This window comes from Lonchura striata, chromosome 33 (genome assembly GCF_046129695.1).
Source record: "Lonchura striata isolate bLonStr1 chromosome 33, bLonStr1.mat, whole genome shotgun sequence".
Taxonomy (NCBI): domain Eukaryota; kingdom Metazoa; phylum Chordata; class Aves; order Passeriformes; family Estrildidae; genus Lonchura; species Lonchura striata.
In genome coordinates this window covers 1,471,474-1,484,718 of record NC_134635.1, presented here as the reverse complement: position 1 = coordinate 1,484,718, position 13,245 = coordinate 1,471,474, and the positions used below count along the sequence as shown (strand labels likewise).

The 13,245-nt window shown below is 54.7% G+C and overlaps 1 long non-coding RNA gene across 1 annotated transcript; it reads left to right on the top strand.

The window, feature by feature from the left end:
* The first annotated feature begins 3,028 nt into the window (after positions 1-3,028).
* LOC110471580 (uncharacterized) lies at positions 3,029-3,599 on the top strand. Its single transcript, XR_013341301.1, has 2 exons — positions 3,029-3,180; positions 3,498-3,599. It is a non-coding gene; the product is annotated as an uncharacterized LOC110471580 (long non-coding RNA).
* The last annotated feature ends 9,646 nt before the right edge of the window (positions 3,600-13,245 follow it).

Here is a 13,245-nt window from a genome sequence, read left to right as displayed (position 1 = left end):
GCGTGTTTTAATCACACCCTGCTCCTTGGTCTGGTGCCGTGGCACTGCCCAAAGGCCACCACAAAGGGCAACTGCCCGAGCCCACCAGCAGCTCTGTCCAGTACAGGCAGGAGCAGGAAAACACTGCCTGGGGGGTGTGAGACTCCTTCAGGAGCGCTCTGGGCTGAAGCCTCCTCGGCTGGAATGCTCTGATGCTTCATTAATCCCAGAACTCGTTAGGCTGAGGCATTTGCAGTGTGCACCCCCACCACAGAGACCCCTCTCCCTCGCTGTCCAAAGGGAAAGGTCACAGCCCCTCTCCAGTCTTGTCTCGAAATAAAAATGGCTTTGGAGCACCAATAGGAGGAATGAGCTGCTGAAAAAACAAACGTAACTGAAGTCCCAAAGCAGTTCCCACTGACTGGGGATCAAAAACTGACACTGAGCCAAACGGAGCTGAAGTCATCCTACCTCGGATGTTCCTGGGAGAGATGTGAGAAATGATAGAATTCCCCGTGATGGCAGAAATCTCATTTTCTGCAGAAACCAGACTAAAAACAAAGAGAAAAAAAACCCAAACCAGTCTCCTCTCAATCCCCATCCCTTTTCCAGAGCACTTGCAGCATCCCAGCTGCTCCGTGCAGCACATTGGTGATGCAGAGCTGGTGCTACGTGGAGGTACCAGTGCACCTGAGAGGGATGTCCAGGTGAGTGTCCCTGCTGGCTAAAGGGACTCCACAGAGTTACAGCAGAACCCTCCAAAGCACAAATATTTCCCTCCCACTTTCCTTCCTGTCCCGGAATACCAGATTCTGGGATTAGACTGCAGAACTTTCCTGCCCACAGGTAAAGATTTAATATTTCCCATTGTGTAGATCATGCAGGGTGAATCCCAGCTGCCCTTTACGGGGTTGGAGTAACGTCTGGTATGGTGTGCAACCACACCCCTGAAGTGCAAACAGCACAAGTGAGGCTTGAGCAATTCCCACTCAATCCGAGCCGTTTCCACGTGCAGGCAGGGCCTGCGAGTCCCTGAGGTTCCTGCCTGTGGTCCTGCTGGCCCTGCCCTGTAGGGTTTCACTGGTCCTGGAGGAACATCCCACACTTTGGAGCCACAGCCACACGTTTTGCAGCACCAACACGAGACTTTCCCTCAGGAGCGTGTCTGTACATCCAATTCACATTGAAGCACCTTAAAAACAGAGCAGTCCCACATGGAGGCAAAACCCAAAAATATCTCCATTGCCGCCTGCTTGACTGTCTGCATCTCATTTGCAAATCATTTACGGGGATTTTTACATATCCTAAAATACTTCTAATTGCAGGTTTCGTGTCTGTCATCCGTCACTGATTAATACATTTCGTTGCTATTATTGTTATTAGTACTATTAACCGTGCAGCCATCCAATTCACAAATCAAAGTCTGTTGCCCAGGATGGAGCCACAAGGATCAGGTTTGTTTCTAGGAGGTGCAGCCATCAGAGGTGATGAGACCCACAAGAGCAGCCCCTTGCCCTCGTGGATCTCAGACCCCTTTGCAGAAGATGTACAAGGCGGGGTGGAAATCGGCCCCAACGCCTCCAGCAAACTGGGGGTACTGGTGGGGACTGGAGAATTTAATTCCTTCACCCTCCCACCTCCCCATGCCGCCTTGCAGTTTGTCACGTTTCAAGGGAGACAAACCGGTTGTAACTTTGTTTTTTGACCTCCTTCTCTCACACACACCGCTGGGAAGAAATCGGGGATGATTTTATCCCCCCGTTGGTTCTGCCCCCGCCTCGCAGGACAGCCTCACGCTCTGCTGGCTGTCACTTAGCCACCTTCCCCCGTGCCCCGTGGGTCACTATTCCCCCACACAAACTTCGCTTTCCACCAGTTGAAGATCTTAGAGGCTTCTCGCACAAAACCCTTTGAGGTATTTCATGCGAGGCTTGAAAAGGCTCCTGCTTCCTCTGGGGGGCATTATCATGACAACCGCCTTTAATTCAGCGCAGCTCCAGGCTCCCAGCTGGATCCTCAGCCACGCCAAGTCCCCCCGACACCCTTCGGCTGGCTCAGAGAGGCCAAAGGAGCGCACGGGTCCCAGGATCACGGGGAACTGGCCCATCCCCATTTCCCAGTCCCCATCCTCATATATATTCCCTTCCAGTCGCCCCGCACTTTTCTCTGCGCCTTCTTCTTTTGCGAGCGCTGCCCTCCTCTTCCCCACTCCCACCGGGCGCTTCCCTCCTCCCCGCGGTCCCTCCTCTGTCCCCGGCATCCCCCTTTCTCTCGGCTCTCTATAAACAAAGCGCCTCAGTGTCTGCGGGAAGAAAAGTTGCATTATGCAAATGGGAAAAAGCGAACAGGAGATTTCTCACTCCGAGAACCCCCATTCCGGGCCTGCACCTCGGTTTCCATGGCATGACCAAAGCCTGCTGGAAGCTGGTTTGCATACGGATGAGAGAGGAGATGAAATCAGCACGAAAGCCCATCGCTGACAGAACGCCATTGTTTCGCCTGTCTGATTTGGAGGCTAATAAAACGCCATTAAAAAAAAAAAAAGAAAGAAAGAGGAAAAAAAAACCCTGCCGCTTTCATCCTGGCTTTGCTCAGGGACGGGGAGGGGGCGTTAAATATGGTGACGGAAGATCATCTGCACCGTCGGGCTTGGGGTGAAGGTGTTTGGCACCGGGGAAGGAAATTCCCAGGATGCACTGTCCCTGCAAGCCGAGCGATGCTGACAGGAGATGGTGCTGTGGGCAGAGCGCTGGGCTGCCAGAGGCTGCCAGGGCAAAGCCAGCTTTGCTCCTCTCCAGGAGACACGGGAGCAGCCGGGCATGAAACCAGCCCAAGTGCAGCCTCAAAGCCGCCCATCCCACGGCACATCTCGGGGAGTCCATCCGTGCACTCATGCCACGTCCAGGAGACACACTGGGCTGCGATCAGGCTCTCCTGGGTCACAGGCTTTCAGGGTGGAATGAATTAAAAGCTGTGAATAAAAGGCTGGGGTGGGGAGAAGGTCAGGGAGCTGCTCAGTGCTTCCATGCTCCTTTACCACACAAGCCATGACTGTGCTGGAGGAGAAGGAAGAGACAACACGGAATAGAAACACGCACGGGTGTCCCATCTGTCCTAACAGCCTCCTTGGGCTGCTCCTGATGCTCCAGCACATCCCAGCACCTTTCCCAGGGCTCCGAGTGAAGCAGAGATCCATGAGGGGTGAGCTGGATGCAGCAGGAGCCTGGCACTGGCTCTTGGCCCTCGGAAGCTCTTCTGCCCTTGGCCTTGCCATGGCCACCCAGTCCCTCTCCCGCTGCCAGCAGGGCATTGTGTGCAGTGTGTGCCTTCCAGAACAGCGTGATTGGCCTTGAAAGGGCTGATTTGCTTTCCCCGGTCCATTGAAACTCAGAGACCAAAGCCTGTTCCCTCCAGGCGCTCAGAAACCTGGCACCCTTTCCACTTCGCTTCCCTGCGCCCCTCGGCCCAGGGGCTCCTGCTGAGATTTTGCTGTCAACAGAGTTTTGTTCCTTTTCTAGGGCGGCGCAGAAGGGACACAAGGACCTTGAAAACGGCAGCTTCTTTGACACGGCTATTCTCCTTCGACCCCCCTGGCTGAATAAAAAACTCACAAAAATGGAGTTTACTGTATTTCCTCTGTAGGGGGAAAACACTGCATCTTGGTCCTAATTAATTTACCTAATTAACATTGGGTCTGTATGCAAAGACCTCTTTCTGTACCGGCCGGGACAGAGGAAATAACAGGAATAAAAATATATTCAGGCAACTCTCAGCCCCGACTGTAAAAGGGACATCGCAGGATGAACTGTGCCCCACCGATAATTTAAGCCTCAGAGAAAGAGTCTGCAGGAGAACAGCCTCCAGCTCCACCTCGCCTCTGTTTGGGGCCAAATCACACCAGAATGGCACTGGGCAGGAATGTCCTCGGGGAATTCACTGCTCGGGGGATGCAGCAGGAGGGACACAAGGCACAGATCCTGTGAGGGAGGGGAGCCAGGAGAATGTCCGTGAGTGAAAGCTGCTGGGCTGACCCTCCTGCTGCCTTAACAGAGGCTCTGTGCCCACCTGCCTGGGGCCAGCTCCATGTTTAGACCCTGAATTTTCCCAGGGCTTGCCCATCTCCACTGCTCCTGCCTAGGAAAGCCCTGCTCTGCTATTTTGTTCTTTTCCCTGCCAGATGCCAGCTCTCTTCAGCCTCTTTCTTCTCCCCACGCTTTGCTTTGCCGCATAGTTCCGGAAATCAGAAACAAAAGAAGAGGAAAGAAAATAGGCTGGATCTGGGGGGGAGGAGGGGGAGTTTCCCTTCCGTTAAGCTTTTCCAGCTCTCCCTGCCTCCCAATATGAGCCACGATATGGCACCTCACATGACGGGCGCCCGCGCCCACGTGCGTGGCCACGTGATGAGATGCCCAGTTATGCCAGGCTGCTGAATGGGGGCGAAAGCCAGGATGCTGGAGCCCAGCCTTGTGGGCAGGAGAAGCAGGAGGAGGCAGGAGAAGCTCCTCTCTGCTCTCGCTCTGCAACCCAAAGCTGCACTGTCGGAATCGGAGCTATTGATGATTCCCAGATTGTAGAAAGTCTCTGTCTTTCTGCCCCGTTACCAAAGAAGAATTCATAATTGGTCTGTGCTGGTTTCCAGGTTGTTTATTCTGTTTATCTCTCACATGTTCTGCTGCCCTGCCCAGCTCTGTCCTGCAGGGCAGCGTGTGGGGCTCTGCCTTCAGTGGGATGTTACAAACATTCAATACCAGAAACTCCCTGGGCTGCATTTACAAGAACGTGCCAATATCTGTCACCTACGTTGGACAGTGTGTCCCCAGCCTGAACCAACAGAAAAATGCCAACACCACAGTGAGACATGGAGGGCATGAAGAAGGAGAAAAAGGACAAGGCACACCCAATTTCCTTGTCCCCTTTGAACCCCTAATCTAAAACCCTAAAATTTTACTTTTGCACCCTTGCCACACTTAATTATTACTGATATCAAACCCTCAGAGCTGGCAATTCATCCTGTAAGATTGAAAACTCTTTTCCATGGACAGAGATCACAGCCAGTGTCTCTGGGGACTCTGTCCAGGGGGTTCTGACCCCTGCCAGGGTCCCAGAGCAGCCAGAGGGAAGCTCTGGATTCCCACACTGCATGGCTGAAACACACAGGCTGGAGGGAAAGTGCTCCCAGGCCACACACCCACAGCCTTTGTGGCTCAGTTGAAGCAGTGAGAGCTGTGCTATCAGGGCAGGATGTTGGCTCAGACCCGCCGTGGTTATTGGGGCCCTGCAGATCAGATTCTGGCAGCCAAAACTCCCCAAGCACTGTGAACTGCAGAGCCCGAGTCACTCATCTGCCTCTGCATCTTCGTGTAATCCCTCCTTCCAATAGGGCTGGCAGCCTGGCTTTAGGTGTCCACATTGTCTGAACACTTTGATTCACAGATATTTTTGGTTTATAAAGGGAAATTCCTCATCCTGGGCTTCATATTCATTCACTAAAACGTCCAGCAATCATCCTAGAATTTGCTTTCCACAACAAATAAAGCCCCAGCTCAGTGCGTGCTCCCATTTGGGAGTGTCAGCTCCCGTTCTGAGCTGCCTTTCCCAACTCCCCTCACTGATGACAGCCCTGGATTTCAATGCCCTGCGAGCAGCTCCCACCCTCGGGAGCCCCGTCAGGACTCTCCACGAGGGAGGAAGGATGGGCAGGACCCTTTGTGCATCCCGCTGGACCAGAGGGAAGGTGTTTGCAGCGAAGGCTCTGCTTGGCTTTGCAGGGAGGGTCGGAGCGTCCCCCAGCACCAGGAACGGCGCTGGGGCTGTTGGGGCTGAGTGGGGCAGGGGCTGCTTGGCTCCAGCCACAGTAAGAACTGCAAAGAGATGAGAAAATGGAGCCACACACTGAGGCTGGCACAAGGGCACCGCCCTGGCACTGGGGCTCGCTGCTGGAGGGGGAGCAGGGTCAGCACGGTGCCCACCCCCAGCTCCCAAAGCAAAGCCCAGCACGGCCTCGGTGGAGCACAGAGCTGCCAAAACCAGTGCACAGCACCAGCCCTGCCAAAACAAGCATTGCCACAGCCCAACTCCCCCGTTGTCTCCTGGAGGAGGGACCTCAGACAACTTCACCTGCCGCTGGAGCAGGAGCAGGGAGATGCTCCCACCATCCGAAACCTGCTATTAGTGGCAGGTGCTCTGTCCTCCCCGTTTCCAGCTGCCGCCAGACTTCCAGTAATTCTCAGTGACCTCGTTTTCACTTCGTTTTGTAAATCATTTTTGGGTTGTTGTTTTTCATTTTACTCAGTTTTTAATTTGTTGTTGTTTCCCTCTGAGCTGGAGTTTGTCATTTAATCAACTTAGACCCAGATATCCTGGAGGGTGTTTGGGGAAGGGGGGTGGGGGGGAAGAATGAAAACGCTAATGTCACATCACCTCCCTAAAATGAGTTTTAATTGTAATCCTTTAATCCCTCTCAGATGGCCCTCTCTTCACTGATGTTTTTCATAATTATTCCTTGCCATTTTCCCATCGGTCTAAGGAGTGTCTTCAAGAGGGAGGGGGTGGAGAAAAGGCCCTTTTATAAAATAATAATAATGGGCCAAATTAAGACACAAAGAGGGAAATAACAAGGGGGCAAGGGCTGCAGAGACAGAATGGGGATTATTAATGCCTCCCCCCTCAGAAATTTCAGTGATGGTGCTCTCAGCCACCCCAATCAGTGGGCAATTGAGGCTTGTTTGCTCGAGTGGCTGCATCCTCCTACAATGACCCACATTTAGCCAAGTGGCTGCATTGACAGAGTACCAGGTGCGCAGGATGGGGAAACCGCCTCGAGGCAGCGTCTCGCCAGCCCGCCCAGCACCGAGGGTCTGCACGGGGCTGCCCACCTCTGGGGCAGTGCCCACCTCCGGGGCAGTGCCCACCTCTGGGACAGAGCCCACCTCTGGGGCAGAGCCCACCTCTGGGACAGAGCCCACCTCTGGGACAGAGCCCACCTCTGGGGCAGTGCCCACCTCTGGGACAGAGCCCACCTCTGGGACAGAGCCCACCTCTGGGGCAGTGCCCACCTCTGGGACAGAGCCCACCTCTGGGACAGAGCCCACCTCTGGGGCAGTGCCCACCTCTGGGGCAGAGCCCACCTCTGGGACAGTGCCCACCTCTGGGACAGAGCCCACCTCTGGGGCAGTGCGCACCTCTGGGACGGTGCCCACCTCCGGGGCAGAGCCCACCTCTGGGACAGAGCCCACCTCTGGGGCAGAGCCCACCTCTGGGGCAGTGCCCACCTCTGGTATGGTGCCCACCTCTGGGATGGTGCCCACCTCTGGGGCAGAGCCCACCTCTGGGGCAGAGCCCACCTCTGGGGCAGTGCCCACCTCTGGGGCAGTGCCCACCTGCCTGAGGATGTGGTCAGTGGGCATTCCCCTGCAGAACTGCAGAGCTCCCAGGGCCCTCTGCCGCTCTGGAGGGCACCGAAGGGCATCGTTCCCTCTGCTGCTGCCAGGTCTCAGCCCCGTTACCCTCTGAAACCAGTTGTAACTCATCTTTGCTCTCACCCACATGGAGCCAGAAGGATGCTGAAGGGGGAAGGCACTGACTTCCCCAGCAGCAGCAGCACAGAGGTTATGCCTGGCTTGGAAGGAGGGCAGAAAGGGTTTTCAGGATGGTCACAGTCCTGCCAAGGGGCCGCTGAGCCCCAAGTGCCATCTCAGCCCTCGGTGCTCTGCCCGCACCTGCCAGCAGCCACTCCTGTCCCTCTGCAAAGCTGAGGCAGCAGGAGACCAAAGCAACCCGTGTCCCAGTGGCTCTGAGCAGCACCCACTCCCACTCAGGATCTCAGGGTCTCTGCTGCTCTGGAATGCCAGACCCATCACAGCCATGTCCGGTCCAGCCTCCTTCCACAGTGCCAGAGCTGGGAGCATCACCCAAAACCTCCTGAAGGGACCATGAGCCCAAGAAAAGTTCACTGGCTGCTCCTGAGCACTTTGGGAAGTGAATCAGAGCCACGTTTCCAGGTTAATGTGTCTCTCAAGTCTCAAGGACACAGGGGTGGTGATTCAGGGGAGTTGGAGGAGGCGGCCTCAGGAGCACAAGCAGGAGTTGGGATGCTGTGGAAGTCGTGTCCCTAACACAAACTGCAGAGCTTTCATTCCAGAGCAGCTCTGGGGAAGCAGCCGGCGAACGGGGAGCGTTTACAGCCCACTGAACTTGTGTTTAATCTGGGAAACCTCTTGTACAGGTCTGACAGGGGTTAATCCACCCCAACGTCTCTTTCACCCTCTCTCCTCCTCCCCAGCCATAAAGCTCAGCAATCCTTGCTAATCATCCCATTACTCCAATGAGCCTGACCCAAAAGGCAGCGGCAGTGCCTCAGCTCCCCGCTGTATCAGTTGCATCTCCCTCAGCAATGCCTCAGCTCCCCGTTGCATCAGTTGCATCTCCCTCAGCAATGCCTCAGCTCCCCGTTGCATCTCCCTCAGCAATGCCTCATCTCCCCGTTGCATCTCCCTCAGCAATGCCTCATCTCCCCGTTGCAGCTCTCAGCAATGCCTCATCTCCCCATTGCAGCTCTCAGCAATGTCTCAGCTCCCCGTTGCAGCTCCCTCAGCAATGCCTCATCTCCCCGTTGCAGCTCTCAGCAATGCCTCATCTCCCCATTGCAGCTCTCAGCAATGCCTCAGCTCCCCGTTGCAGCTCTCTCAGCAATGCCTCATCTCCCCGTTGCATCTCCCTCAGCAATGCCTCAGCTCCCTGTTGCAGCTCTCAGCAATGCCTCAGCTCCCCGTTGCAGCTCTCAGCAATGCCTCATCTCCCCATTGCAGCTCTCTCAGCAATGCCTCATCTCCCCGTTGCATCTCCCTCAGCAATGCCTCAGCTCCCCATTGCAGCTCTCTCAGCACTGCCTCAGCTCCCTGTTGCATCTCCCTCAGCAATGCCTCAGCTCCCCGTTGCATCTCTCTCAGCAATGCCTCAGCTCCCTGTTGCAGCTCCCTCAGCAGTGCCTCAGCTCCCCATTGCAGCTCCCTCAGCAATGCCTCAGCTCCCCGTTGCAGCTCTCAGCAATGTCTCAGCTCCCCATTGCAGCTCTCTCAACAATGCCTGAGCTCCCCATTGCAGCTCTCTCAGCAATGCCTCAGCTCCCCGTTGCATCAGTTGCATCTCCGTCAGCAATGCCTCAGCTCCATGTTGCAGCTCTCAGCAATGTCTCAGCTCCCCATTGCAACTCTCAGCAATGCCTCATCTCCCCGTTGCATCTCCCTCAGCAATGCCTCAGCTCCCCGTTGCAGCTCTCAGCAATGCCTCAGCTCCCTGTTGCAGCTCCCTCAGCAATGCCTCCAGCTCCCCGTTGCATCAGTTGCATCTCTCTCAGCACTGCCTCATCTCCCCGTTGCAGCTCTCTCAGCAATGCCTCATCTCCCCATTGCAGCTCTCAGCAATGCCTCAGCTCCCCATTGCAGCTCTCAGCAATGCCTCATCTCCCCATTGCAGCTCTCTCAGCAATGCCTCATCTCCCCATTGCAGCTCTCTCAGCAATGCCTCAGCTCCCCATTGCAGCTCTCAGCAATGCCTCATCTCCCCATTGCAGCTCTCAGCAATGCCTCAGCTCCCCGTTGCAGCTCTCTCAGCAATGCCTCATCTCCCCGTTGCATCTCCCTCAGCAATGCCTCAGCTCCCTGTTGCAGCTCTCAGCAATGCCTCAGCTCCCCGTTGCAGCTCTCAGCAATGCCTCATCTCCCCATTGCAGCTCTCTCAGCAATGCCTCATCTCCCCGTTGCATCTCCCTCAGCAATGCCTCAGCTCCCCATTGCAGCTCTCTCAGCACTGCCTCAGCTCCCTGTTGCATCTCCCTCAGCAATGCCTCAGCTCCCCGTTGCATCTCTCTCAGCAATGCCTCAGCTCCCTGTTGCAGCTCCCTCAGCAGTGCCTCAGCTCCCCATTGCAGCTCCCTCAGCAATGCCTCAGCTCCCCGTTGCAGCTCTCAGCAATGTCTCAGCTCCCCATTGCAGCTCTCTCAACAATGCCTGAGCTCCCCATTGCAGCTCTCTCAGCAATGCCTCAGCTCCCCGTTGCATCAGTTGCATCTCCGTCAGCAATGCCTCAGCTCCATGTTGCAGCTCTCAGCAATGTCTCAGCTCCCCATTGCAACTCTCAGCAATGCCTCATCTCCCCGTTGCATCTCCCTCAGCAATGCCTCAGCTCCCCGTTGCAGCTCTCAGCAATGCCTCAGCTCCCTGTTGCAGCTCCCTCAGCAATGCCTCCAGCTCCCCGTTGCATCAGTTGCATCTCTCTCAGCACTGCCTCATCTCCCCGTTGCAGCTCTCTCAGCAATGCCTCATCTCCCCATTGCAGCTCTCAGCAATGCCTCAGCTCCCCATTGCAGCTCTCAGCAATGCCTCATCTCCCCATTGCAGCTCTCTCAGCAATGCCTCATCTCCCCATTGCAGCTCTCTCAGCAATGCCTCAGCTCCCCATTGCAGCTCTCAGCAATGCCTCAGCTCCCCACTGCAGCTCTCTCAGCAATGCCTCAGCTCCCCATTGCAGCTCTCAGCAATGCCTGAGCTCCCCATTGCAGCTCTCTCAGCAATGCCTCATCTCCCCATTGCAGCTCTCTCAGCAATGCCTCAGCTCCCCATTGCAGCTCTCTCAGCAATGCCTCAGCTCCCCATTGCAGCTCTCAGCAATGCCTCAGCTCCCCGTTGCAGCTCTCAGCAATGCCTCATCTCCCCGTTGCATCTCCCTCAGCAATGCCTCAGCTCCCCGTTGCAGCTCTCAGCAATGCCTCAGCTCCCCATTGCAGCTCTCAGCAATGCCTGAGCTCCCCATTGCAGCTCTCTCAGCAATGCCTCAGCTCCACATTGCAGTTCTCAGCAATGCCTCAGCTCCCCATTGCAGCTCTCAGCAATTCCTCAGCTCCCCACTGCAGCTCTCAGCAATGCCTCAGCTCCACATTGCAGCTCTCAGCAATGCCTCAGCTCCCCATTGCAGCTCCCTCAGCAGTGCCTCAGCTCCCCATTGCAGCTCCCTCAGCAATGCCTCAGCTCCCCGTTGCAGCTCTCAGCAATGTCTCAGCTCCCCATTGCAGCTCTCAGCAATGCCTCATCTCCCTGTTGCAGCTCTGTCCCTGCAGCCACCTGCCCCGTGCCACCCTGGCCACGCTGCAGGGACCCGACTGAAAGTGCTGTTGGCGGGGTGACCCTCGGGGACAGCAGGTCTTGGCCGCAGTGACCTCGGAGGGCGAGTGATTCTTGCAGCAACAAAGAGCCCCTGTGTGCCGACGGGCCGGAGTTGGTGTGCAATTAACTCCGGACAAACCAAGCAGAGCGAGCTGACGAGGCTGCGAGCAGCTCGGAGTTTGTGGACTTCGAGGGAAGGGGGATCAGCAGCCCCTGAGCTGCGCAGCCAGGATGAAGAGAGCCCTGGACACAAAGCAGGGTAGGAAGGGGAGCAAAACGAGGATTACAGCATGTCGGAACTCAAATATCCCTCAGACATTTTTGGAGGTTCCGGGCCCAGGTCAGAAGCATTTGAGCCCCTGGCAGGCAGCTGGAAACAGCTGTGATTTTGGGTTTGATCCGTGGAATGATTTACCAACCTTGCAGGAAGAGCAAGAAGTCACAAAAGTTTAGATATTAGAGTAGAAATAGTCACAAAGTAAAGAAAAGAATTTTTGAGTGCTGTACAGGGGGGTTTTAACTCCTGTACTGGGGGGTTTCTGTTTTGTACATGGGGGTCAGAGGGTTTAAGATGGATTTGGGATTTGGGCCTGCCCTGTCGTCCCTCTTTCTTCTTCCTCACCTCCATGTTCTTGGTGATGTTGGCACTCACAGATTGGTTTAGAGTGGAAAAGCACCATTTAATATAGGTAATAGGCATTGGGGAAAAACTGTAAACATGTAACATGTAATGTACCATATAAAAGATAGAAAAGCACCATTTAATATAGGTAATAGGCATTGGGGGAAAACTGTAAACATGTAACACGTAATGTACCATATAAAAGACAGCAGCAGCCCTGGGCGGGGAGAGAAGAAGCAGTCGGGAGTCAGAGAGGATGTCAGGGTGTGTGTGTGCCTCAAGCAGCCCAAGGAGAAAATCTTTTAGATAACTTGCAATAAACAACCATGAGATTGAACAACAGAGACTGCTGAGCCTTTCTTTGGAAGCACGGCTTGGAGGAGAAGTTTTCCACCACACGGAGCCACCCTGACCCAGGGTGAGCTCCGGCAACAGCAGGGTTTGGCTGACAGTGTCAGGCAGCAGGAGCATTTGGGGGGAAGAGCTGGAAGAAAAGGATCCCTTTAATTATCAATGGTTGGGCATCAGAGGAGGAAACACCTCATGGCTGAAGGGATGAGAGGGTCGGTGGAACATCCTCAGGGTCACGAGTGGGAAGGGTGGAAAAACCCAGGTTCTGCCACAATCTGTGGCCGGCCCTGAGCCGGGCACAGAGGGGTTGTTTCACCTCTCGACCTGCCCAGCACTGGGATCATCCAAATTGTATCCAGCCAGAGAAAAAAGAGGAGCTCAACATCACAAATGGTCCCCTTCCTCCCCAACACATCTGTCTCAAATGGCATCTTTTCCTCCTAACATACAGGGAAGGAAAAAAAGTTAAACTTGCTGAGTGGAATTCCTCAAGAGTTCTCATGCAGGAGCAACAAAGTATTTGGATTTGAATTGCACTGAAACGTGACGATTGCATGCAGAACTTTCAATTATTTGTGCAGTATGGCGTCACTGGAGGGGCAACAGACAGCAGAAGTTTACTGAAAGTTAAGCACTAAAGTACTTTATGATATGTTATGCTACCAGTCCTCAAGAAACACAGTGGAATATCATTTTACTGGGGTTATTCTGCTGCTGACAAGGAAATATTCACGTAAAATGCATCAATTTCATATCACCAACAATATGAACACGTCCTCTCCTGTCAGCCCTGAGCTGCTCCAAGCACAAATGAGCTCCACTGGGCTGCACCAAGAGGCCTCAGACCCCAGAAATGCCCTCAAACCCACCTTGCCCCCTTCTCTCACACGAACTGCATGCTCCAGCCGCAGCCCTGACCATCCCCTGCAGCACCCTTCCTTCAGGTGACACTTTGGGACAAAGCCACAACGCCAGTGATTCCAATCCCCAGCTTCGAATAATTTCCCTCAAATATTTTGCCTTTTTTGACTCATGACAACAAGATACATCCATGGAAGAAAATCAGAGGAAGAGAGAAGGCTGGAGAAAACAACCCCAGACCTTTGCTTCTTTTCGAAGCGATTTTTAATTAAT